This window comes from Amblyomma americanum, chromosome 11, assembly GCF_052857255.1.
Source record: "Amblyomma americanum isolate KBUSLIRL-KWMA chromosome 11, ASM5285725v1, whole genome shotgun sequence".
Classification (NCBI taxonomy): domain Eukaryota; kingdom Metazoa; phylum Arthropoda; class Arachnida; order Ixodida; family Ixodidae; genus Amblyomma; species Amblyomma americanum.
This window is the reverse complement of record NC_135507.1, coordinates 19,413,074-19,440,859: the sequence shown is the minus strand read 5'-3', so window position 1 is coordinate 19,440,859 and position 27,786 is coordinate 19,413,074. Positions and strand designations below refer to the sequence as shown.

Genomic DNA, 27,786 nt, shown 5'->3' with positions numbered 1-27,786 from the left:
TGTACATGATTCCAGAATCGTTACGTCATTCAGTTTTCTGTTACGACAGGCATATATGCTACTGCTAATACGACCACTATATTACTCATTTATCTATTTCCAAATACAGCAGGCAGCAGTGCTGCACTGGCAGGAGAGGGTTAGAAAAGGTAAGTTTGCAAAGAACTCTCAAAAGTATTAATATTAGCACATTCAACAACCGAAGCAGGCAGGCGATAAGGTGGCAAGACACCCTGAGCCCCTGTAAGATCTGCGTGAACTGCCTTTGCTGTCAGTCATGCTCGCAAGACGTGTTCATTGTAAATAAAAAATGGCAACTAAGTTTCCCCATTGCATGCAGCGGCGTAAGCATGGCGCCACGGCACCTAACCGCCCATAAAGGGAAGCTGGCCTCCAAACTGTGAGTCACGGAGAGCTGCGTAGCACCTACAACCAATGCGCTGTAAACAACGACCTCGGCATTTAAACGAATGCACGGCATTGAAGCTGGGTCTTGTGGGGGCGGCTATTTTGAAAGCCATTTGGAGAGGAAGGCAAATATCTCATGACGAAGCTCGGCTTCACTAATATGGCGCCTTTGTTGAACATCTTTAAACAGGTTATTGTTTATTGATGCAGTAGTTTTTCTGCATGCTTTCATTTCGAAGTAATTTTTCTCACAATAGGAAGCTTTACTTTTCATTTTCAGTTTATTTCTTCCTAGTTTTCCGTGTACAGAAAACTAAAACGTAAAGGTCAAAAGGTACGATTTGTATCTGACTGGGTCCCTAAACCTTTAACTTAGCTTGGAAACAGCGCAATTTTCTTCTAAAAAAAATACACACTTACCCCACATATAATTACACTGCGGCAATAAAAAGAGGGTGCATATATAGCAGAACATGAAGACGACTGGCACGTGATACATCAAGTAGGACAAGGAATATACATCTTTGGAAAAAAAAAAGATTGCTCGTATCAGTCATCTCTGAAGTGCTCTTAGTTAGAGCTTGCAATGGTAAACAGAAATTCATCAAATAAAATACAGCATTAATGCAGGTCAGTACAATGAATGACTCAGAATACAACAAGTAAAACAATACATCTTGCATGGAAAAGGGATCATTCGTATTATCGATTTGCGAAGTGATTATCAAGTAGAGGCAGCAATAACACCGGAAACCATTAGGACAGATCAAACAGTGTAATGTTGCTCAACTAAGTATTTAACTAAATCTCTCTTGAGGAAGTTTGGTTGAGGAAGTTTCTATTGCAGCGTTAATTTCTCTCTATTGCACATAATCGTTAGCGTGAGAAGTCGGTGAATAAATCAGAATAAATCGATGTTTTTTAAGCGAATAAGCTTGCCATGTACAGATAAAAGGAAGAATAAAGTTCAGATTTCCAGAAACAAAAATTATGAGATGTTTTTCATATGAATTTTACAGAATTTTATCTCCTGAACCTTTTACACCGTCATTTTTACAGCTCTAAGTGCTAAATGGATCAAGAAAGCAGATATTTCAGGGCCACCTACATTATTATTTATAGAGTGTTCGGGATGATCGAAATTTACTTGATCATCTAACCTGGCTCCATATTTCTGCGAGGTATTGTCAATGTATCATTCACTGAAGATAACAATAACTGTCAATGTTATGTATTGTAAATGGTCTAGCACACAAAGCTTATATTACTGTGATAAGTGTAAAGTGAAGGCAGTCAGAATATAAATAAAGTTCTGAATAGTACGCAAAGACATGTGGGCTAGCCATCTGTCCCAAAGTTGCCGAAATATCCTGCAAGACATTTAATTACGTGTCAGCACCTCATACCCGCCTTTGTTTGCATATAAAGCCTTTGTCCTGTTTCTCGCGCAACAAATTTCATCCCAATCAACCGACCACTGTTATGAGGAAAATAATTTCTTCTTTGCGATTTATGTAGATCGGAATGTTAGAGCATAGGCTTCCGTTCAAGATTATGCGGTCCTCAGACCTTTAGTAAAATAGTTGGTAGGTACTAGGAAGATGAGTAGCATCACTTCGGAAGACACGTGTTAACACTTCTGTCTAAACAGTTAGCATGTAAGCATGTAAGTGAACAAAAATTAATTTACATGCTTGGGAGCCACGCCTGGATTTGTAAACTTAATTCCAAAATACTATATGGTGTACGCCGATTATTTACGAACAAAAGAAACAGTGAGTTTTCACCCAGAAACTGGTGGCGCCATCAGCCGCTGGGGAAGCGTTACAAGCACAAAATGTGTTTCGCGTGTCTACTTTCCAGAGGTGGGACACGTCGTCACTGTTGCCTAATGTTATGAAATTCTCCTTGCCTGACCGCGCGACTGACACTGCCGATGTTGAATTTCCGTACTGTACAAAAAAAAAGGGTGAGGTTTATAAACGTGGCTTTAAACAAAACCAACCGCTCAGTACCGCCTCTCCATGAAATGATATGAAATATTCTACAATAGCAGCTACCCCTTTCCGGTAGAAGCATGTTTACCTACCGACGTCATTGAAGCTAAGCGTCTTTCTGCACTTGAGGGTAATCGATGCGCTAAAAATTCTTCCTCGTAAGACAAAAACGCAAGTGATATCGAGTTTCCTAGGCTTGCAAAGAGCTACAAACTCACCCAAGTCCAACGAAGCAAGCGCAACCTAGAAACACACAAATGTGCGCCATTTGTATCCATAACAAGGGCGCGCAATTGATCTGAACTGATTTTTTATGCACACGTTTGCATGTCCACTAAACGAAAGCGTCATCTGCATTCGCATACGTGGGCTGAAAGCGCTCACAAGCGCTTCGCTTCATAAGGGTTTCGGCTTTGTTTTGGAATCAGGATGAGTCGATGACCCAGATTCGGAGATAAAAAAAAAACATCATACGACTACATGATTGTTTCTTGCTCCTGCGTTCTCTATGGCTACCTCTCCTCACCACTTTTTTCACATTTTCCCTCTCTTTTTGTTATCTGATTTCCCTTTCTTCCTACCCATGCACTCTCCACATAGAAACCAGGCGACACTCCAGAGAAAGCGAACGTGCGCGTCTGCACTGACATGCCATCTATCAGTGCGATAACGGCCCCAGTAGAAGAGGCGAGATGTAAGGGAAGATTACATACAGCGGATGCAGTTTTTTTTTCTTGTTTCTTTTTGGTTTGCTTTCCTTCTCACACTGTTTACTCGGAGTTGTAGGGCGGACTACTTTTGGCTTTGCCCGTAGCTGATAAGACCCCGGAGTGTGTCACATGCCCTTATCAGGGCCGCGTCAAAGGATATAGGCATGTCTGACACAATTTCCAGCCTTCCAGTGTTAAGGCGCGCGCATGTGTGCCCCTTTCAGTATCGGGTGATAAGAGCGACGATTTTTCCAGAAAACCGAATCTAATCAACGGTAACATTCGGGAAATGTGTACGTAGCTGAAGTGAAATTAATGGCATATAAAAGAAATGGTTTGGTTTATGGCAATTTAACGTCCCAAAGCAACTCAGGCTATGAGAGACGCCGTAGTGAAGGGCTCCGGAAATTTCGACCACCTGGGGTTCTTTAACGTGCACTGACATCGCACAGTACACGGGCCTCTAGAATTTCGCCTCCATCGAAATTCAACCGCCGCGGCCGGGATCGAACCCGCATCTTTCGGGCCGGCAGCCGAGCGCCATAACCACTCAGCCACCGCGGCGGCTATATAAAAGAAATGGTATGATTATCGCTTTTGTGATATAGGATTCAGAAGCTGGGAAATTTATTCCAGTTTTGGTTGCAAACTATCAAAAATAAGCTGGAACTATACAGGCATATTTACATATATTATATTGCTAAAAGAGAAGATAGAAAAATGAATTCATTAGTATTATTCAAATTGCATCAAGACTCGCAATCTGGATATGTCCGATAAGTGGACATATCAGCTTCGGTCAGCGCTCATTACTTGAAGCTTCAAATGCGGAGGATACGGCTGTATGACTACGCCTAACCCCGTTCTTCCTGTTACGTCATTTAGGCTGACACTGAACTTGCCATATTCCATCAGTAATTGCAGTCCGAAAGTGAATATTCCGGAACTTGTGATGCAAGTACTTGCCTTTTACATAGAGCGCTTGAAAGCTGAAAAAATGCGGCACAATTCGATTTAAAGGCAGCCGGACGTTCTACCCAACCAATAGGATCCGAGAGAGTGTCGACTTCGGCGTCAGCCATTCTTTGCAGCAAGAGACAGTGATCAATTAAGTCAGGCCATTTAGACATGCGAACTTTGTGGACACTTCAAAAATGCAGGCTCTGAAGTTGTGCGCTGAGTTCACCAAAGTTCGTATCTTTTACGTCTTCTACTGAAATGGGGTGGAAGGGAGCTTCTTGACCACATCCCTTCAAAGTGCACATCCTCAGGAGCTCCTAATTCCCGAATCACGTGACCATCATGCTGCACTCCTGCATGGAGGGAGCTCTGACTGGTCAGAATATGAGTACGTTTAGCACTGAGAAACTGCGCGCACAGCTTTAGCTAAAAAACAAAACAAAAGGAAGTGATTTAGTTACCGCCACGATGACAACGTGGCGATGGCGTTTTGGTCCTGAATGCGAGGTAGTGATTTCAATTGCTGGCCCCGGCTTCCAAAATGCCCGTCATCTCAAATTTAAGTGTCCATTGGAAAAACGTAGGTAGTCTACCTGGAGACTGATCAATACTACAGAAACTCTTGTTGTTGCTATATGAATTTCTGTTGTCACGTCCTAAAATACTCAATACTCAAATAATCAATGAATTTTCCTTGCGCACCGGGCTCTCTCTTTTTAAGCCATCGATTTTGGAGGTTGCTTGCGAAAAGTTATCGGCTAATTTTATTGAAAAGTGACGTTGATGCGAGCTCGGTTTGCTCCCTGCTGAGGGAGAAATCTGTAAGCAAAAGCTGCCGCCTTGTAAGGACACCAGATTTCAAAAGTTCCCAAGGTATCCCGTGAGCGATTAGTACAGTCGGGCCACAGTTTTGTTAGCTCCTGAGTCCTTCGACTTCATGCAGTAAACAACGATTTTGTTATCAGTTGCTGGGTCTCTGTAATTTATTGCGCACCTGACTTACAACGGCTACTTCTGGCAAAACTAAGCGGCTGGAAAACTTTTGAGATTCACTGTACAGGATTCTTCTGAACCTCTATTTGACAATTTTTCTGTGGTTAATCCCATCATCTTCATCATCATCAATCTGACTACACCCACTACAGAGCAAAAACCTCTCCAATGTATCTCCAGTTAACCCTGACTTCAATTGAAGACTTTAATTGGTTATGTGCAAACAAGAAAATTCTAAAACGGGAAAAGAAAACTTCAACAGAAGAAAGATGAAAATTTTGTACTATTACAATATTTTACATACAACAATCGTTCCTTATAAAAGTGGATTCGAATATTTTTTAGAACAGAGTACGAAAACGCATCAAACCACCCAGGCATATCTTGCATGGCGCCTGCCTTACTGTCAAAAAAAAAAGTGCGGCGTAAAAGAAAATTGAACAAAAAATAAGCTACTTATGTGCAAAATAGGTCACTCAGAACTACCTCGTCTTCTTCAGCGAGACACAAGTTTCACGTTCTCTCCATTGACTGGCCCGCCTGCAATCGCATACCGGAAGCTCTTGACTGTAGACGCGTCCGCCATCTTAGTCGCCGAGCAGACGATATTTCTCTTTGTTTCTCGCCCAGCGTTCGCCCCCACACACGATTGGCAGGTCCAGAAGGGAACGCTGACGCATCACTGCTGTCGTCTGCTGCCTGATTTCTCGAGAGAACAAGCAAGGTGTCGTGATGCAGCGTGGGCAGCAGCGCCAGGATCTGCTACACCCAAGACGCAAGGCGTGGGCTGCGATCACTGCGCATGAGCAAAAGCTGAGGGAGAGCAGACGAAGACTACGCGGCAACCATGTCGTCTGCACTGGGGCAGATTTCAAAGGGGTGCAAAGCGGGACGACCTCGCCGCCAGCCATCAACAAACGAAAATTATCTGTGGCAGAGTCCGCATGGGCCCTACTTTTTTCGGCGAGAAGCTAAGTTAAAGTCTTTGCGCCGCCAGCCTTTGAAGGCTCCAAACTCAAACCACCAAACTACCCCCAAATACACTATGTTCAGCTTTCTAGGACAAAAAAATTGAATATTAAAAAATTGCAAGGTACTGTTATGGAACAATATTTGTTGCGCTAGTTGGTTAGGATACATGCTAACAGCACACTAAAGATGAGGAACAAGAACAAGAAGTACGGCGTGACAAGCCTCTGTTCTTGTGCATCGTCCTTAGTGCGCTGCTAGCATAGACTTATGGAAATAGTGAAGGTAATGGCCCATTCCTCAGTAAAACACTCAGCGGGACAAGTTGGTGCGTAGCTTCCAGAATTTAAGTGTTCTGAGTGCTGTCTTAGTTGCGCCTGAATTCTGGGGGGCCATTCTTCCGACGTGTAGCAGAAACTTTCTTTTAAAGTTTTACAATCGCTCGCATGGAGCAGTGAAGACTACCACAGCAAAAAAATAAATAAATAGGGAAAGCCTTTTACGATCGCAAAAACGTTAATAGCAAGAAAAAAACGCACGACTGTTCACGGGAGATCTCCGGACATACTGATTGTTACAGTGAAATCTTGCAATATACGAAAAAAAAACACTGCGTTCATTAAATCTTTCCAGTTAAAAAATGTTTTTGTCCAGAATTATTGAGTGTGCTCACCCCGGTATGGAGGCCTTCGAATGGCCCTTTACTCCGGTAGTACGCGCGCCAGTGCTAAAGTATCTGTTTGCATAAGCCGCAGTAATCCATTACTGATTTCAATCTGGTATGTTAACGTTCAGTTTTACTGAAGTAACTTGCAGGCCAGGCACGCTGGCCCATAAGTTAATTGATCGGAAATCAATTGGAGAGGCCTCTACACTGCAGTGGTCCTAGCTGGGCTGGTGATGAAGAATATACGTTACTATCTGCTACAAAGTATATTGCGACGGATATTGTAAACGAAGACGATGTTAACGAAGTACCTCGGTGGTGCGCGTGTTGATGTGTCATTAAGCCTGATGACATCATCGTCATCGTCTGGGCTTGGGTGTCCTGTGCTCTGTGCGGGCCCTGTTATCTCGGCCTGTGCGCTGTGTCCGAGTCTTTCTTGCGTCGTCCTCGCCTTGGGCCACGTAAGATGGTGGAGGCGCGGGGTCACAATATTAATGCCGCGTGCTACAGTGCTGTACCATACCAGAATGTAGTAGCAGCGCTCGTAATAGCAGTACAGCAACACTACAGTGTAGTACAGTAGTGTAGCTCCCACGCCGGACGCGCGCGCGCAGGTGCCTCCTAATGCTCGCCGCCGATGGGAGCCATCGCTTCGGAAAAGCGAAAGTGTCCCCGCGGTGATATTGGCTCGCCGCGAAAGCAGGCGAAAGTGTCCCTCGAACAGAGCGCGGAAAATGCTGTCCTCGGCCCGGCCGCGCACAACGGAGAAGTCACCTTGCGTGTAGTAAACAACAACGCTCCCGGCAGTCGAGAAATGGGGTCATACGTCGAAGTCTTTGCCGTCGCTAGTTCGGCAGCGAGAGAGGTGAGGAGAGGAGGAGGAGACGTGTTTCCCCTTTCCATCTCCTCTTCCTCCTCACTCCAGCTTAACCGTCTCTCTACTCTTCAGACTGTGGCGCCGACGGCGGTCTCTCCCACCCGCTGCCATGTATGCTCACACACACACACATATACCTTAGTTTTCCTTGATTTTTTTTAAGTTGCGCTGTGAGTTCCTCCTCCTGCTTGCTAGCGAGGCTCTTATCACGTGCGCAACCCCGCGGTGACGCAAGACACGTTCGCGCGAGGAGTGTAGTGTGTACATACTTGGTGATGTAGCGCTGTTTTGATTTGGGGGGGTGGGCGTTGTATGCAGTGCGTGTGTGCGCGTTGGCGTTGAAAAGCGGTTCTTAAACGATGTGCGGTTTGATTTACAGCGAAATGCGTTGTTAATGGACAAAGCGTATCGATTCGCCTGCAATACGACGTTGACGCACAGGGTTGTAAACTTTGCCGGGTACGAAATTCCGAACTAAAATCTTGGCATGTACAGGTATGTTCAGTATGACATTGAATAATCAGTCTGCATAGTTCTGTTGTTGCTTGAGCACTCAAGTTGAAGTTTATCATGGACATTATTCATCCAGTGAAAAATGTTCAGAAGGAAAAGTATATTTTTGTTTATATCTTTATTTATTCGTTCTTATTTTTAACCCTTAAAGGCCCTCTGTTTTAAAGTCCTGTACATTCTTACATATATGTGGTTATGATGGGTACGCTGGGTATGGGGTTATGTTTGGTATGTATGATGGGTTATGGTGGGTATGGTGGGTTCTCGTTGTTGGTGCAGCTTCCTGTGTGCTCAGCAGCCACTTTTTGAGTGTTAGCGGATGAAGGTACATGCTGTATGAGCAATGAACTTTGCTAATGGTGGAGCCTTAATCATCTTCATTTCTCCGTCAGAAGAATGCCTTGTAAGTCTGTATTAACTGCTTTTGCTGTAACTCTTGAATGCATTTGTTTTTTAAAGATTTATTATGAGATTGAGCCCTCAGCCCCTCCGTCATGAGTGCCGTGATAGAAGGCCAAACTCCGAGTTTTGAACCAGTAGGTCGACTGCTGTACCGCGACACATGAAACTCGAAGATGTGTCTTGCGGCTAATGACGCCAAATGCCTTTGGTTCGAACGATTCGTCTGATACACTGTTTTAGCCTAAAACAGACAAAAGCTCGTGCGCTGAGTGCTGATCGCGCGATTTAAACTGTCAGTACTCCCAAAGAAGCCTGCAGCAGAAGCTGAGCAGGGAAATGGGAAACGATGGATGGAAAATAGAAAACAATGGATGAAGTGTTCGGGGGCAGCAGACAGTCATCACCTGCTTTGTTTCAGGGGGCTTTGACCACGTGCAAAGAATGTTTGCACGGGCAACGTATTCGTGAGTGTTTGTACTAGAAGCGTGCCGGCATGTCCTTGATATGCGCCATTCAGCACATAAACTTTCGCACACACAGGAAAAATACTAGCTATGCAATGACATCCACATTACAGCCACGTGCATGACAGTACAACCCAAGCTCTTCAAGGCTAATTTTTCTTTGCGAAATTATGAATGCTTCCAAAGAGAAAGGGTAAATTTTGCAGAAAACAAAATAATTCTTCTGGAAACTTTCAACTAAATGTTGTAAACACTCCAGAAATATCAGAACAGTTCGTGCAGCAGTGGACAAATCTTTCATACATTTTTAAACTCTTCAAATTTCATTGCTTTGTCCTTATCTGCAGTTGACATGGCGTATTTAATGGATGAGGTCGACCATGCTCTGCAAGCCGGCTTCCTAGCAATACAGAAGGCCGCCATCGTGTCCTACCAAGAAGTTCTCTTGCGGAATGGTGCACATCTCTTGGGGACGGCGGTAAACGTTCGAGTGAAGTCGCAGACTAAATCATGATCGGCAAAAAAGTGAAGAAACTGAGAGCAGCGTGATATAGTCAGAGCCTCGTTAACCATGCCACTTAAGAAACTGCGAGTCATAATCTGGCAGCAAGTTTCTGGAGGTGTGCTGATTGAAATTCTGCTGAATGCGGCGAATGGGCTGACTGCTCACCCATTGGTGCAGTCCCGCCACAATGACCCCGTTGCAACTATTGCTGACGAGTTCTTCCGAACTCCGTGCGGTGGCGCGACAGTCAGTTAACCTTGGAGTTTACATCAAGCAGTGCGCCTGATTTCAATTCCTGGACGCCACAGGAGTTATGCAACTGAAGTGATCAAATAGCTCTATGATGAGTCCCATACGGTAATGTGTGCTATTAGAAAAAAAACGCGCCCCTCGTGGTCACCGTTCACAGCGGGGGAGCAAATGAAATCCGGAAAAACACTGCGCATGCGCAGAGTGTTTCAGCAACTTTTTTTCCACCAGAGATATTCAATCACACCAAACTTAGAAACTAAGTTTTAAAGCATCCGCGTCTAAGCCAGCTAGTCGTAGGAGGTTGGCAGACGAGCGCGCTACCTATGATTTCGTCCGTCACCTACTGCCAGCGTCTTGCTGTATTAAACTGCTCTTGAACAAATTTCAATGTAATAATTACACAACTTTAAGGATACGCCAATTTTCCAGAGAAGTCAGTGCGACCGTTATGCGACGGAGTTCTGCGGATGATGCGATTAAACACCACTGTCATCTAACTCTCTGTGATGTACAATACGGCATGCAAAATTGAACGATTAAAAAAGTTCCTTATGAGCGTTTAGTTAATTCAGTTGATTTTTCAATAAACGAAAGCCCTGAACCAACGATGTTCCGATGCTGCTTGTCTCGTTAATAAACTTGAAGCGAACAACACAATAGCCTGCACATATCGCACAACGGCGATGCTGGGATTGCTTTTTAGCCAATGGTGCATTACCTGTTCTTGATTCAATTTCTTGGGAGTCATTACTACTTTATGACTTGATATCAATAGAATGTAAGAGAGCCAATGGATTAATGAGGCACATATTTGGTGCCAGTTTTGAGGCATTTGGTGCCTAACGACTGAAGTGAGAAACAGCACGCCTGTTCACGCAGGTCGTGCTCAATTCCACGTTTGTTCCCACCTACACCCCGCAGATTCTTACGGCAAAAAATGGCTTGAAGCTGTAGCAACACTAACAACATCCTCGTAGGGAATGAGCACCTCGATAATAGCTCGCAGTGCGCGCAATGCACGCGCCTGAACGCAATTTGCATAAATGGCCGTCCGGAGACGAGTCACTTTTCACGCCTTGGCGGCCGTTTTAACCCCGACTGCGCAGGCGCTCACTGAGTTAACCACCGACAGCGTACGTGTACGAGCGCCCTTGTCCCACAAAGGGCTCCGCAATCGCACGTACGCACGTGCTGCAAGAAACACAGAGGCGCTTGCAAAGCCCTTGCCTACCAAGCTGTGCAAGAATCACAAACTCATTGGATATGAAAGTACTGCCGCCTTATTTGGCGAAGGACGTTCTAACAGGAGGGTGCATTGCCGCAAGGCCGTGGTAGCTACACACAGTATCGCCTTCCATACATTTGGCACTACAGACGAACCTCGTTATAACGAAACGGTTTATAACGAAATAATAGATATAACGAAGAAATGACGATTCTCCTTGGAAGCTCGGTCAATACGGGCTATAAGGAAGTAATCACCAGGCCCCTTCAACTTCGTTATGACGAGGTTCAACTGTATATGACGCCGGTACACAGCTATGATTGCTGCTAAAATCTTCGGGCAACATTTCTTGCTGCTAAACTCAAATCTCTGAAGCTGTAAGGATAAATACTTTATCTCTAAAGAGAAATATTACCTTTCTAGACTATTAAGACGATCTCAAAATATTAATTCAGACTCATTTAGTACCAACTGACGCCGTGGTACTAGTTATAAATTGTGTCTAACTAGATACGTTGTGCAGATTGTACGTTTTGATCTGTAGTCAACTACATGCAATCATGAACTATCACAGTGAATGGCGGTAATGGTGTCTCATCGTCATCATCTTATTCATGAGCCGGACTACGTCCGCTATACTGTACAAATGCTTCTAACTCTAGTTAGTTAACTAACTAACTAATTAACTAAGTCTAGTGCCAGTTGATACGACCTTGCAAAATTTCTTAATTTCATCCATTCACCTGACTATTTGCCCCCTTGCTACGTCTACCTTACCATGGAATACACTCCGTTTCCCTTAACGACTATTGGCTACCTTGCCTAGCTTTGAATTCCCTGCCAATGACCATTTTTTCTCCTTGATTTCAGCTAGGATATCCATAACTCATGTTTGTTCCCTAGCTCATCGGGCTCTCTTCCTGACTCTTGCCGTTTACGGCAGATATCTTGCTTTCGATCGATGGAGCACTGTATAGTTACCGCTAATATATCGATCCAGTTCGGTATACTGTCCATAGACTTTCCCTAGCACGACACGCCCGCTTCCCTCTTCCTCACCACCCTTTCCCTCGTCTCCAGCCACGCGCACGTGTGCCTATACAGGGCTCCCCGATGCAAATTCAGCTTCGTCAGCACCCGCAGCAGCCCCAGTCCGCAGCGGCACAGGCATTTTAGGGTCAAGGCGCTCCGGCGCCGTTGCGTTGGCCAGGGTCTCTCTGACCTAGGCCTAGTAAGCGCCGCCTACCACCATCATACCTCTTGCTGCTGGTGGTTGCAGAGTTGACCTTCCGCCTTCCGCAACAACAACAACCTCCTCACCCCAGACCCTGTGGCGCACTTGTTGTACCGTTCTTCTTCCTGGTGATGGTCGCCCGGTTGTGGTGGTGCGGTAGTGTTGCAAGAAGTCTTTTGTTATCTTTCTTTCTTTCTAGCCACCGAAAGCATTGAGGGTGGCCGACTGCGCCAGCTTTCCTCTCGTTCCCAGAAAAGACTCCTTGTGTTGCCAATCAGTGCCCAGTCGACGGACACGACAGGATCGTGCACAAAATACGACAGAACTGTTGTCCTTCTGTCGTACGACAGCCTTCTGTTGTACGACAGACTTTTCTGTTGTAACTACAGAAAATTCTGTCGTTACTGTATTATGGCCAACGACTGATACAAAAGATCTGTTGTGACGACAGAAAATTTTATGTTATGTTTTGCGACTATGTGGGTATGGGGTCCATTTTTTTATTGGCGATCACTTGAGATCAGAAGTAGAAAGCGCGTAACAGTAGTAGCTTTCAAGTATTTACCAACTCGGCTTATATACAGGCTAAACAAAAGGCTTGAAACCAAGTGAGGAAGGAGCGGAGAAATAGGAAAGATAAATTAAGAGGGGATATGCTTGCGGGAAAGAAGATAGCAGAGTGTGTTAAACATGAAGTAATGATATCTAGTTGAAAACAGAAATATAAAATGGCCATGGACAGGGATTACTATGCTAAGGGAAGATGACCGACGATCTCGTAGGGTAACGGGAATATCTCTGTAGCCCGCCCCCAGGACGAACACGGAGGGGTCGCGGTGAAGAACGTTGCCGTAAGTTTCGGCCATGTCCAGACGTGGCTAGAATTTCGTCACTAACGACTCCTGTCGTCAACACCTGTGTTCGTAGAAGGTGCGAATCACTAGAGCGTAAGAATCTTCTTGCATCATTGCATCGATAAACTTTTACTACTGCCGATCTTTTTGCGTGTCAAAATGAAAGTGCAGTAAGTTTCGAAACTGGCCGCTTTGCTGAAGAATCTAAGTAACATTAATCTATGCGCAGTCATAAGCGCAGCTGCTTGTAAAGGTAACCAGTGAGTTACTCTTTTGTGAAAGTGACACTTAATTCCCCCACACCAGCACTCAGAAAGCCAAAAGTAAAAGAAGACTACCAGGAATCGGTCCCATAGTGCCGATGTCACTATTACAAGTGACTGCGCATGCGCAAAGAAGCCCCTGATACTCTTAGGGATGCATACATACCGAAACCTACATTTGGGCCCGATAGCCCGTGTACTGCTTCAAACATCGTATATTGCATAGGTAGTTGATTATCAGGGGTAGTTCATTACCTCCAGAAAATAGCCGCGGTATTCATACGCTTGTATCTAGTTGGATATAAGATCTCCTTATGTTTCCTTCATACACGCCTACAAAAAAATGAACCCCTTTGTCCAGCAAGAAATCAGCTGCCAATTCAATTGCTTGCAAGCTCGAAACACCTTTTGACGGGGGTCGGTATTGCTCTTTCGGCGAGGGGGGGGGGGGGGGGGGGCGTAGCGCTTTTACACAGGCGCAGCGCAACAGTTGCTGCCAAGGCCGCACTTTCCCGGCCGAACAATCGCCGCCCCGTGCCACCGGACAAAGAAACGACGAGCAAGCTCGACTGAACGACCGGTTGCCCTCAACGCGTGCTCGGGCGCGCGACACGACCGGTACAAGAGAACTGACGCGTGCCCGAGGCTCCGGTGGTTTCCAACGGCAGCGCCAAGCGCACGGCACCGCGCAGTAGCGGTGAATCCGGATGACTGGCGCCATCTGAGAGCGGCGTTGGCAGACGCATTGTCTGGAAAGCTGCGACTGGAGCGCCGCCGCTGCGTCTGTTGTGGGGGTCATGGAGGAAAAAAAACGACGAAAGCGAAAGTGGAGACCTTGTTGCAAGACCGGATATTTTGCGCTTTGTGCGTTTACCGTGCGCTTCGATTAGTAAAGCTGACCTAGCCAGTGTACGGACCACCGAGATGGGGGAGATAAGAGGGAATAATAGTAAAATAAGCGCAGCACTGCAAGGTCAAAAGCAGACGACGAACGACCTCGCAGCGAATGGCGCGCGTGCCGTCTGCGAAAACGACCACTGCGCGTCGGCTCTGTTTTGTAAACACGCTCTTTTAAACGTTGAATACTGCAGTGAAGCGCGCTATAACAGGAGCCTTTCGCTGCCCTTTGGGGTGGATTATCAGTAATCCGCAATTTACAGAGCCGTAAGCCTTCATAGGAAATACTCGTTTCGACCAAAAGATAGAGAAAACAAGGTAATTGATTCACGAAAACGACCCCATGCCAGTGGCGATCGAGCATTAGTTATCGCATACCCGAATAGAAGCAGATAGAACATTGCATGTGAGCAGACTGAGGGTAGGTAGTCCGAAAACACATGGCGTCAAGAGAAAATTACGGATGTTTCTGTCTTATTTTCCGCTGACCTTCACAAAGCGATTAATCTTGGTATATTGTTCAACTGACGCTGGGCCTCTGGAAGATCATGCATGCATGTTGCGACGCGGACCTTATGAGGCAGCGCGGATAGTTGCGGCAAACCGCAGTCCATGCCGCAGTATGATGAGTCACGCGGATCAGCAGGGCATTAGTTGAATGTACAAATAACATCTTTTAATTATTGCCAGCTTATACACCCCTACACACTGCTGAATTTGTTTTGGGTTCTAGGGTGCAGAGTTTACTGCTTCAGGCCTAGAGTTTCCAGAGATGCGTTCTCTCTACCAGGGAGGGGGTCGATTGGGGTTGACGGAGCTTTACAGTGGTGGCTTGTAGCAAAAGACAACTGAATGGCGCCATCACACTAGGAACGCTTGATGACCTGCTGGCCAGTGCTAGCATAGCCTACTATCTGTGGTCATGTTATTTCTGTGGCTATTAGGCCCTCTGGGACGTCACCGCTCCACTTTGGGAAAGAAAAAAAAAATTTCGATTTACTTTGTTTACAGAAAAAAATCTCGTTATAACAACCTTATTACATTCATTACGCTGTCGTCCAACGGATTAACAAAGTCGAAGAAGAGAGGAAGTCAGGCGCAGCCGGAAAAAGGGCCACGAAGTGAAAATCCCTACCCTACATCGAACGGCCTCCCCCAAGCCTGGTGACACCCGGTTTCAGCAATACTTTTCGTCTGCCAGTAATAATTACGCGAAAGCGATGACGACACCGAAGCCGTTGGTAGGTAACTTCCGATCGAGTCGCTATTTCGACGTTATTATGAAACTCCACTGCATGCAGTCAAGATTTGGTCATTAACCTTCGTTTTCTTAGATTTATGTCTTCCTTCGTTCGCCAGGCTTGGAAGGCTAGCGCCATTAGGGAACCACTCTCCAGGGACTACGTTCTTCACGGACCTCGATCGATACCGGCGTGAAAACGAAGCTTGTTCGAGTGGTTCGACTTTTGCAAACCCGCTTTATTTATTGACCGCATGGCGAACTGATTATCAGAGAACGTTTTCTCGCAGCAGACGACACAAGTAGCGCACTCACGACGCGCTAACAAAGCGGTCGTCGCAAAGTCGATACGCCCCGCTCGCGCGCGAATACACGTGCGCATTGCGCAAGCGAATGCGAAACTTTGCGTTATATGAGTGTGAGAAGTCTCCTGCGACATCGGTGCGTGCCGCTTCGCGTGTCGGGACCACCCCCCGATGTGAACGATCGCTTGATGACCGCAGTGTGACCGCAGCGGGGTAGTGTGTTCCACCACGTGAGCCTGGGGCTCAGTTGCGAAACGACTGCATAGGCTCCGATGAAAACCCGAGGGTGAAGTCGAAGGGCCGAAGAAAAGGTAGGTAACAAAGAAAGGTGGAAGGAAGAAAAAGACGTACAAAGGAAAAGGTCGACAAGATCTCACGCCGAGCCACGTGAGTGTAATCCCACGCCTCCTTTGCTTGCACCTTGCTTCTTTTCAATCCAGCCTGTGCTCCAACCTCCGCTAGCATTGCACTGCGGCCTTTGAGTTTGCGTGTATTTTTTTTCTTTCAGGCCCAGGTATTGTGGCTGCTCGTCGATAACAGAGCTGTGCGGTTTTATAAGACTCATATCGGGAGGAGCGATAATTCTTTCGCCACTTCCGCGCGTGGGGCGGGCCAGCAGGGCGCGTCGAATGACATCATTGCGCAACCAAGGAGCTTTGGGTCCGGGCTCTCGGAGACGGGGGGTTTTGTATGTCACCGGAGGGGGGTGTATACTTCGGCGAGGAGGTAAACAAGCCCAAAGAAAAAGAAAGAAACAAACAAATACCCCTTCTCATTCTTCATATCGCATTCACACTTGCGAATTCTTATGCTAACCGTTTTATTGCTCAACATGGACGGATGATGCGGTTGAGGTGTGATAAGGCGAACCCGATGGAGAGTCGCGATTCCAAGCAGTGCATTGGGTTCTTCGCGCAGAGTCCTATAGCGGTAAGAACAAAGCCGCTACGATCGCTCAAAACTGAGCTTTTATGAGCTAGGAAAGAAGAAAAAGTGACATGCAGGTGTCTAAACACTGCCTTTGGCCGCAGCATAACTGTGGTGTGTTAAGGCAGCTTGTTTTTATGTCGGATCCCGGAGACTAGTCTGCACTGTTACTCCATCCATAACGGCGATCACGGAGCCCTTTGTCGTATGGGCGTCATGAGTTTGAATGGAGCGGCGGGAAAATTTTTATATCCAATTTTCTCGGAAATAAAGGGGTCTTTGGCTCACATTTAGTTTAAATAAATAACTACTGCTACTAGCGGACAAGCAACAACATAGCCAGAAAAAGCCACAGAATCGAGCTTTACTGAGAACAAAAGGTAGAATCCAGTCGAAAATGGCGACAGATTCATGCTCAAAAGGTGACAAAATATTTGGCCGTGCTGTCGTAACTACAGGTTTTTCTACAGCGTTGCGATACTTTTCTTAAAATTTTAGTAATTATCAGTAGTATTTTCTATATTTCTGTCACTACGACGAGAACGCGCAGCACTAAAAAGTTTTGTTGCTAATAAAAAAGTTTCGTTAGAAAAATGCGACAGAGTCAGGCTCAAAAGAAGTCGATCTTTTGCCGTGCTGTCGTAACTACAGATTTTTTTACAGCGATGTGATACTTTTCTTAAAATGTTAGTATTTTTCAGTAGTATATTTTATATTTCGGTCGCTACGACAAGAAAGCGCAAAACTAAAAAGTTTTATTGCTAGTAAAAAGGTTCATCTCGTCACTAAACGTTCATGTCACAAAATACTTTAAGAATCTACTATGCTGACAGAAAATTTTTAGTTGTGTCTTTCGACAGGGCTAGAGTTGTCTTCAGTGCTACATTAACCTTAAATAGTGCTGTCTTGCACCAGCCGCTCTGCACTCAATTCGTCCAAAAATTCCCTATATTTTCTCCGCACCGCAGTCTGCCGCCTCCGGCTTCGTTTTACAGCGAGAGCTGTATGTGGCACATTCGGCGAAGTTAAGTTTCCGTCGGTGTCGTCCGCGCTATCTCCTCCCCTCTTCTTCCTTTTTCACCTCTCCCATCCCTGTATCCCTCGCTTCGCCTTTTACGCCGCACGGCCGCCTACATGGATGGATAAACTGCCTTTCGCCCAACGCCGTCAACGTGGTGATGATGACTTTTGTTGAAGCAAAGGCAGCTTGGCCAAAGAGCGTCATCGTGCTAAGTGTTTCGCTTTTTTCAATGTGGGATCAAGGACCCATCATCCAAGCATTTTCCCTAGGAAAACCGAGCACCAACCAGGGCAAAGCTTGCGCTCATTGTATCCCCAGCGGGTACCTGACAATGGGAATCGAGCCCTGTACCTTTCGCATATGAAGTGGATGCTCAAACCTCTAGGCCACTGTTGGAGTCAACGAAGTACCAAACGAACCCAACGGGTCATAACTAGCTGCCGCCGCCGCAAAAAAAAAGGGGGGGGGGGGAAGTTAGGCTTCGCCTGTAAGCGTATGGCGTGATAGCGTCAACACAGACACGGGCACTGTTCTTTGTTCGCGATGACACAATTCACCACAACACAGTAACCACACTTCGCAGGTTCCGCACTCAGAAATCAAACGAAGATAGATAAATAGATATTTGAGGTCTTGCCCTTTGTAACGAAGACGTACTGTTCGCGCGCCATCTGTTGAGGAACGGCGTACATCAGATCGCGGGGGTTTCCCGGTGACCGCCACATGCCGGCGCCACTATGCAACGTTAAGCGACGAGGATATTCGCTCACACCGACGATGCCGAGTTTTCTGGGTCGCGGTCCCTTTATGCTATCGCGAAAAAAGAAATCTGCTACGCGAAACGCACCAGTCGGCTTGTGAGGCGACGCCCGTTGAGCGCTGCAGTATCCGCGTATCCCAACATTTGCCTTTTAGCACAAGTAGGCATAACCGCCTAATTTAATCACGAAAGACGACGTGCAAAACTTTGCACGACTAACCGCGAACAGAGGTGTCGAACCGAAGCCGATTCCAGTGTTCACGTGATGTCACGGGCGCCATCTTAGGATTCTGTGGCTAGCGTCTACAGTGTACGAGGGAACCAGTTGGCGATGGGCGGATTAAGAAAACATAGGAGATTTCGCTGCGTTTTCCAAGCCTAAACATGGCGGCCGCTATGACGTCGGTGAAAAGAGTGTAGCGGAAAGCGGGTGGGCCAGGACCCTAGCAGCACAGGACATCGGCCCAACATCGGTCCAAGGTTGGTCCTTTGAATGACCGGTCTTTACCAACACATTTCCAACACTGGGCATATATATGCTCTGTTCCGCTTGGAAAGGTGCGTCCCGCTCGTTGCGCGCGTTGAATCTGCTGCTTCTTATCGGTTTCGCAGCTTTCTTGCTGCGCTCCCTCTCCAGTGACAATTCCTCTTATAGCCCCTCCCGCTCTAATGTCACTAAACCAGCACTCCCCTGTCCCCTACCCCATCCTCCTTAGGTAGTTCTTATGGGCCTCTTTAGACGTCGCTCATGCCGATGCTTCTGAAGCCCATGCAGCTGCCCCATCCTTGCTGAGTGCTGCTGAGTCTGAAGCCCAGGGCGAAAGTGCCAGGGGTTCCTCCTCAACTACCACTGCATTAAAAAAAAATCAAAGCAAAGCTACAGCAAGTGTATGAAGCCACTACCAGTAATTTGGAACTGCGCACACTGCAGGCAGTGCCGCTAAACCTAGCGGCTTAACACATTCTGGCCTGCAGGCACTCTGTCATTTTCTTTCTTTCTTACGTCACGGGTGACGTTAACGGGCTATTTGTGGATGATCAAAGCTCTGCGCCACGTGGTGACTGCCAGGTGAACTACAGGCGGTTGTCCACAATTCCTGGCAATGGTTTCACTTTAACTGGATTCCGACAACTGTCTGCTGACGCTGTTCGACGTGATCCAAAATCTCCGTAAATACGTGTCCTCGCGCTTAAAAATAAACACAGGAATAGAAGGCAAGTCAAACAAATAACGCTGCTATGTGTTCGTCTGTTCTTTTTTACATTGATAGCTGTGTGTCGAACTCGCATGTCTGAATGCAAAACAGAAGCGCCTCATAGCGGTCGCGGCGCGATACAGCGAAATACCAAGGTACTGCGACCAGACGAAGAGAGAGAGACGCGCCCCACTTCGCGGTCAGAATGGGGAAACCGTGAATTCGCAGAAACAAGAAAAGCTATTAAGAGTATAGGCCACATGCTATTAAGAAAAATGAAAGGAAAAGCCGTTTTCACGCATAAGGTTTCATCGGAAGTTTACATTTGTTAAAATGCGATTGGCAGCGACAGCTAGGGAGCTGGAAAATGATCATGCTTGTAGGAGTGCTTATTACCTAGAATATATTTCCCTCTACGCATTTCCCTCAGTACTCTCAATACAGTCGTAACCTCTTTATACCGAAATAACGGATATAACGAAGGTATGACGATTCCTCTTGCAAGATCGGTAAACACGGGTGAATCAACGTCTATAAAGAAGTAATCACCGGCCCCTTGAACTTCGTTATAACGAAGTTCAACTGTACTGAACTGTGGCGTTGCGACAGTTCACCCGCCTAGTGTGCCGACGAAGACAGGGCGAAATCTCAGGCACGTTTACCAGTCGGAGACCTGTCGCTGCTTCAAAAGACGCGGTTCCCACAGCCAGCCTGCAATGGTAAAAAATAATGCACTACGCATTTGTGAGAACAGAGCCTTTGCTACCTTCGCCCAACCGCCGAAATGAATTAAGCAAGCGCAAGAACAAGAAAATGAAGCCGAGCGGAGCATTACGGGAGACCGCAACGACTTTCTTGACGACATCGGCGCAATCGCGATGAAAAGAAGAAAAAAGGAGTAAAAGGGGTGGGGCACAAACGCTTACCCCAGAGAAGCGATCAAGGCTCATTTGGGACATAATATTACGTTGGAGCGCGTTTCATCATCAAAGTCCCACCTTCAAGGTGTACAGGGACTGTTTTCGGACACTAATAGCGCTGCGGGTTTCAGATATTCAACGCACGTGTTCTAACATCCGGAGCAGCGGTTTTTAATGCGGGACTGCATTCTAGTGACCGTACGCCAGATGCTCACTCGCTTCTGTGTGTGGACTCGAAGAGCTCGATAACAATGCAGGTCATCGAAGCTCGCCTGATGATGATAACGGATATTCAATGGATACATGGTCACGTTGATAGTAGGGTACGGTATCTGTGTTACGAGGTGAGCTGTGGATGACTGGAACATGAATAAACTAAAAAAAGAAAGTGATGGAATATAAAGTATATGGAGGAATATAGTCTGTGATTTCTTGGGGGAGGGGGGGGGGGGGGGCTAATGGCGGATGTGTGTGCCGTGAGCAAGTCTGCAAAATTAGAATCAAAAGCATCGGCAGCCCGAGATGACCAGCCCAGTGCGTCACATTGCTTGAAACGTCGTGTTCCCTTTACTGTGTTGTATTTCAGCGAGACGACATGCTAACACCTCTCCCATGTGCCATCAACGCACAGCCTATACGCGCAGGCTGCCGAGCAGCGCAATCAGTAACATTAGTTCAACCGGTTATTTGATTTGAAGAACATATCGGTAATTATGTGGCGTGATTTTCCGGAGTTCCAAGACAACAGGGCTTGCTGATGGCGGCTGATCGCACCTTGTGTAGCGTCTACAGAGTTTCGAATGCAACTATCATCATCAAAAGCTCCAAAAAAGTCGACTGATTCTAACGTTTAGGTCGCTTTAGGTAAGAGACTGCAGGGTTTGCTGACGGGAGCTAAGCATACCGTGTATAGCAAGCTGCGCTTGAGGGCTTCGAGTGCCTACAAGGTCGTCGTCGTCATCATCATCATCATCAGCCTGACTACGCCCACTGCAGGTCAAAGGCCTCTCCCATGTCTCTCCAATTAACCTTGTCCTGTGCCAGCTGCGGGCACCCTATCCCCGGAAACTTCTTAATCTCATCCGCCCACCTAACTTCCGGCCGCCCCCTGCTACGCTACCCTTTCGTTGGAATCCAGTCTCCTACCCTTAGGGAGAGGTGAAGATTTCCTCTTCACTCGTTCAGGGCATTAAAAGTGCCAACGTTGCGACTATATCTCGACTATCCCATACAAAAACGTCCTATGGGCGTCTGTGGAAAAGCTTTTATGAAGGTCTATAAGCACACACAGAGGTGCTTATTGCCAGCTATTGAAAAATCTGAGCCACTAAAGCTATAGCTTTGGAACCATACAACTGTCTTAAGCTCTCTATAGAAAAATATATCAGCCTGTCTAGACAGCTATAGATAGAAATAGGAAAGGTTTATAGCTATTTGGGCCAAAATTCTATAGCCGGCCATATGACATTTTTGTATGGGATGTGGCCCGGCAACATACCTTATACGGGCTGAGTAGTTACAGGAGTTAGAGTTGGCTGAGTTGGTACAGGAATCCCCATAACAAAAGCCCAGCAGACGCGAATGAATCAATCAGGCGCTGCATCGTGTCCTCTCTGTTAAAGCCGCGTATGTTGCGCAGTAGATACGGCACAGGCACATAGACAAGAAAGCCACAGTGTCTATTCCGCCTGCGGTTCATCACCATGCCTTGTCGCCTCCGACTGCGGATCTTGTGCCTCGCATTACCCTAGAAGCGTCAATGCGAGATGTCGCTATCCCACTTGGGAAGTGCCTATGAACGCCTCGTGACGCAAATATGCGACTTGAGAAGCAGTTGCTCTTGGTCTCGTCGGTGCGTTAGATGAGCGTAGTAAATGTTACGAAATCTCCGTTACGAAACCCCGAGAATATCCAACGCGATTGAGCGTGCGCCGTCGCTCGTACAGATGATGGGGCCGCATTTAGGCGTCCTGCAAACCTTGCGCACTCGGTCGCCCGCCATCATAGAAGCGTATGAAGAGGCATCCCGTAATATCTGTTGCGAGCTCCCGCATGGACGTGTGTTGGTCATCGTTACTGCAGGTGACGTTACGCATATTAGGCAGAGCTGCAGCGTGACGTCATTCTGGAAGCTCCGCATTTCGTAACGCGTGGACGTTGTACCCTGTAGTTGCACGGCTAACTGCGGCTGCTTGCGTCATGCCATCGCACTTCCGGGAGGAGTGTTTATCACTTCCGTTAGCTTTTCTTCTTTTTTATCCCTCAGAGATAACTGAACAGAGGACTTCGTCCGGTGTAAGACCTTTCTGGTATGTAGTAGCCGGAATCTCCCGCCTTCAAATGCTGGCCGGTGAAAGTGTGGAGCGGAATCGGCACCGTTATTAATCAGGGGGGGCAGCAGGGAGTTACGCAGGTGAGATTAGAAAACGGAAAAGGGGGGGGGGGGGGGAGTGGCGGAGCGGGAGCGGGGGAGGGAGGGGGTGTGGCGGACGAAATGTCTGGAAATTACTTGCCTTTTCTCCTAGCAGAATTTACGTTATTCAGTCACACCATGACATAACAAATTTTCTGCAACGTTTTTGTACCAGAGCTTGTAGGAACAAATCAAGCATTTGCAGATACACCAGAATTCTGTGTAGTTAGTAGAGAAAAGCACTGCAGAACTACTGAATAGAGACAAATACTGCAGAAAAATTACAGCACTGCATAAAAATGCTACAAAAGCACAGAAAAATGTGCGTTAAGACAAAACGGCACAATGTTTTCTCGTATTTTTGACAGGGTTCTGCCTTTTTTTTTTGCTGGACGTGAATACTTATTTACTTTTGCTTCTTTTTTCTTCGGTTTTTAAGGAAAACGCTACCACACTTTGTATTTCTAATTAGGCCTCCTGTTACATAACATGAAATCTGTATGGACAGTCACTGTCTCAACTTCATGGAACGCGAATATGGTGAAGAAATTTTATTTGTTTTGAGTCCAGGAGGTAGTTCTGGATACTTAAACCGTGCGCGTGTAATTTGAGCTTTAAATATAAGATATATATTTTTTTCTGAGCTGTGTGCAACGGCAGCAATTATATAATTTTTTCGCAAATATTTATATTCTAAAAACTTTCTACTCCGTGTGTATCTCATTCGGTTAGAGAGAAGCCAAGAGCCCTCGAGACCAAAAACCGCAGGGTAATTTTTAGGATTATTATCATTACACTTACTTAGAGAGAAGGAAAGGAACTCAGCAGTCACACAGGCAGCAGATAATCCAACAAAAAGTGGAAGACAGCACGCTACTGGTGAGATCCGATCCCATTATCTCGGCAGTGACACAGTAGTTCGCCTCAAAGATCCCGGCGCAAAAAAGTTATTTGACGCTATCGCAATTTTTTTGTTGTGAAAATTTCCAGTGGGGGCGATATCTGCCACTCATTTTGTTGTTCTTCTCTAGATTATAAAACTTGCTTTTTGACGGAGGTAGCTTCTGTGTGTCCCTTTATTCCCTTATTTAATCCCTTGGAGTGCCGAATTGAATTGGCCATCAACAAGGCAGCGCTCTAAAGTGGGCTTGTGTTCAGTACGATGAACTAAGCAGACCGAGCAAGATTATCTCCATCTGTAGTGTGTTTTTTAAGTCTCTTTGAAATGCCCTTCTTTAGTCTAGCAGCCGAAATTTCGGGCATATGTAACTTCACGTGACCATAGCTAAAAGCTTTGACGGATTCCCCTGTCAATTCCATTTCAATCGGTGTCATTTACAAACTTTCTTTCAAAAAAGAAGTATTAATCTCCAAAACAAAGGCACACCTTGCATGGTACCAGAAGCAGCTTCACGTACAGTCCGGGTCACAAGTTTCTGCCCCCTCCGGCTTCCTCAGGGGTAGCCACTTCTTATCTAAAGTGGCGCTGGGCATGACATAGTCACTCCAGACAGCTCAGTTGGGCGTGGCAATGCTTCATTCTCATTGGCCAGGACAGAATCACGTGTTGCTAGAGTGTTGACATCACTGAAATTGTGCGACTACTACAGAATTCTTCAGTGCTCCAAGTTGCAGAACTCCGAAATCAGAATTTGCACATGGCCTGCGGCATGATTCCAGAGGAAAGTCAATGGTGGCGCCGCCTATGATTCGCGAAATTAGCTACGGTGGCACAATCCAACAACTTCTTTCCGCCACCATAACTATGCTTTGAGCGGTGCTTTGCCCTTCATCTGAATACCACGAGTGGTGTGAAAGGCAGATAACCACCCACTCTTACGTCAATGAGAGGGCTGGATATCGATAAACACGTAATTTTCGACCCGGGACAAGAGGAAAGAACTTGCTGCAATACTGCAAATCGGTGATATTTATAAGCAGAAAACTTCCTTCTCCGAGCTACTTTTGTAGCGTTAAGTCAGCCTTTGTCAAAGCTGCATCGAAACAGCAGCCGAAAAGCAACAAAAATTCGCAAAAATTCCGCACCGCCATTACCGCTACGCACCAAGACGTCTGCGATCGACAGCTCGTTGCGGTTAGCGACAACCGACGTAACGTCACTCGGCGAAGGCTCATATCGAAAGACGGGACGGTAGCAGTTGAATAAAAAGGAAGGTGCATTAGAAGCCGCAACTTTGTTTCAACCCCATTACCGATGGATGGCGTGTGACTGCGGTTATAGCAGCTGGACGGTGGGCCGCCTCTTTTCCCGCCGTTGCGTAACCTCGCTCGAGCGGATTAGGGGCGATGAACGTTGCTCAACTTTCGACGACGTTAAAACCGAACAGCTTCGTCCACCATCACATACTCCATCAGAGCGCTGCGGGCGGCAAGCCATTATTTCTACCCGCACGCTTATTACGCGGGATCAAGTGATGTAAATGCTAGCTTCAGTCGACCTGCTTTTGCCGCTTACTACTTGGAGCTTTTGATGATGACAGCTGTATTCGGTAGTGAGCGGTACTGAGTGTTTAAGTGCCTGGTTTCTGAATGACAGGCAAAGTGACGCTTGTAGGTTTGTTTCTATGTTTGTCTTTGTGATTGCGGTTGTGCGGTCGTGGGTTCGAACACAGGACCACCGCGACGCTAGCTCCACAGGCAGAGCTATGAGTAGCAAGAACTCTGCTTTTGAAGAACGACATTGATACCTTTTCTGTGGGAATAAAATTCCCAAAACCTATAACGCACGTGGGACCACCCCCGCAACTTGAGCTTGAAAGACCTGGTACAAAAAATTCTTAAAGGCTGTACACAGCCTAAAAATGTTTGCAAAGGTATTCGACAAAACCTACTGTTCAAATGTCATGACGAAATCTTCGAAACATGTCACCGCGTTTCACTCAGTGCAGTGAAGTAATGAAGGCTAGAGGCCCCACAACGAATAGTGTCATCCTCCACTGCAGCCTTACCATTGCTTGGATTCGTTACACATTTTACTGTAGTGTAGCGAAACCTCAACATATATTTTACAACTTGGCTCGCACTTTTACAAGCGCTTCAGATTAAGTTTGAAGCACGCATTGGTCATGACTGCATTAATGCAAAGAAGCAAGTAACAAACCAAACATAATTAGCCTCCTTATGGTAACTTTTCTTCAGCTGATGTCAACCATTATCGACATTGCAACTCGTTTTACCACACTGTCTTGACGTATGAAAATGTTCAAGACAGTTTTAACACGCCGCCGCACATATCGACTGCGGCATCGCAGTAAAGCTGGTGAGGCAGTTATTCTAAATGTCTTCGTTTATTCAGCTAACAAGACGCCATTAAGTGTTCTTGCCAACACAAAGCTCGCCCAAGTACTTGTTAAATATCCACGTGAGACATGCATCAGCAGCTATAGCTACCGCTTAACCGTTGCTATTACTGGATTAACGTAAATGCAATCACTAGTGCCTCGATAACGACTTAATTGGCCACAGAGTACCGCAGACTTTGTCTCGCACTCATTGATAACATAGTATCAGCAGCTGGGGGAAAGTCTGGTTTGGTGTCGGCGTCAGTCATGTTGTAATGCCGTTTATTAGTCTTCATAGCTGCAGTTGGGGTCCAGAAGACGTACTTAGACGCTGCGGCGCGTCCACAGCTTAGCCCTCACAGATAACATACAGCTACACCAATGAAACTTCTGCTTTAAACGAGCGTCAGACTTTCCGAGAAAGCAATGACTAGATTTTGAACGAGTGGTGCCATTTTTGTAGGTTATATGATGTATATCATCGTGTTCTGTGCACCCTTTGACCATTTTTGTTAGGAAGGCTGTATGTCAAAATATAAAACAAGCGCTTCCATTCGGCTAGTCAAACCACAAAATTGGCGACCTTTGCACCGAATAAGGCAGGGAGGGGCGGGGTGTCCTGAACGTGATTTGAGTCACCTCAGACCCCTGCCTTCGGGCATTCCAGCCTCCCTCATCACCTTCCTGGTGGGTGGTCGACAGCTGTACAAATGAAACCTCTGATTCAAATCGTTTTCTTGAAACCCGATTTCCACCGTAGGATTCATCAGCTCGTTCCTTCAGTTTGTGACGAGCAGCCCATAAGCTGGAGAAGACTAAAATCAAGAAGAAAGCCAGGAACAAGTCTATTCCACTCACCGAAGCGACTAGGATGAAAGTCTCGCTGCCGATCTCCTCCACCGCGACCAGCGATGTCAACGAAGCAATAACTGCTGCGCCGGCGTCGAGTTCGACGACCGTCAAAGTCCACAGAATAAAAGACGTTCGACGACCTCTGCACAGAACGTCGGAGAGAAAAATAGTGTTTCTTTCACCGCCAAACTTGAAGTCGACGTCAACGTCGGGGTGCGCTCAAAGCGCCGGCGACTACAGGAGGCGAGCTTGTTTATCCAAGAGGAGAGCACAGGAGTCGCGCGGCAAAGCGCTCTAACCGGGTGAATGCCAGCGCACTCAATGAGCGGAGAAGCCGAACGTCCGGGCTCGCGATCGCCGCCGACGAGAGGACGTAGTTCGAGCGGCTGCCGCCAGGGGCCTTGGAGGCAGCGCCCGGACATTGCGGCTGAAGCCCGACGTTCGAAAAACACTGCACTCTCTCTCATATTCCCTTTTCTCCCCTCGTTCCTCGCTCTTTTCCCTTAGCTCTTCCCTCCGTCCTTGCTCCCTTAAGTTCTCCTCACATTTTTCTGTGTCCCTCCTCCCGAATGCTGGGAAAGTCGCACCCGGTACGCTTTTACGGCTTGGCGTGTGAGCCAATGACAAGGTTGTTCACACCGAGCGGTTTCATACCGGGAA

At 46.6% G+C, this 27,786-nt stretch overlaps 1 protein-coding gene across 2 annotated transcripts in view; it reads right to left on the bottom strand.

Annotated features, from left to right (window-relative positions):
• LOC144111059 (uncharacterized) overlaps positions 1–27,449 on the bottom strand; it is an 84,457-nt gene extending 57,008 nt beyond the window's left edge. The window contains exon 1 of one of the 2 annotated variants that reach the window (XM_077644178.1): positions 27,133–27,449. The gene's annotated coding sequence lies outside the window, so the exon portion shown is untranslated. The remainder of the gene's footprint in view (positions 1–27,132) is intronic. The other variant, XM_077644176.1, reaches the window with a different exon arrangement.
• Positions 27,450–27,786: the final 337 nt, after the last annotated feature.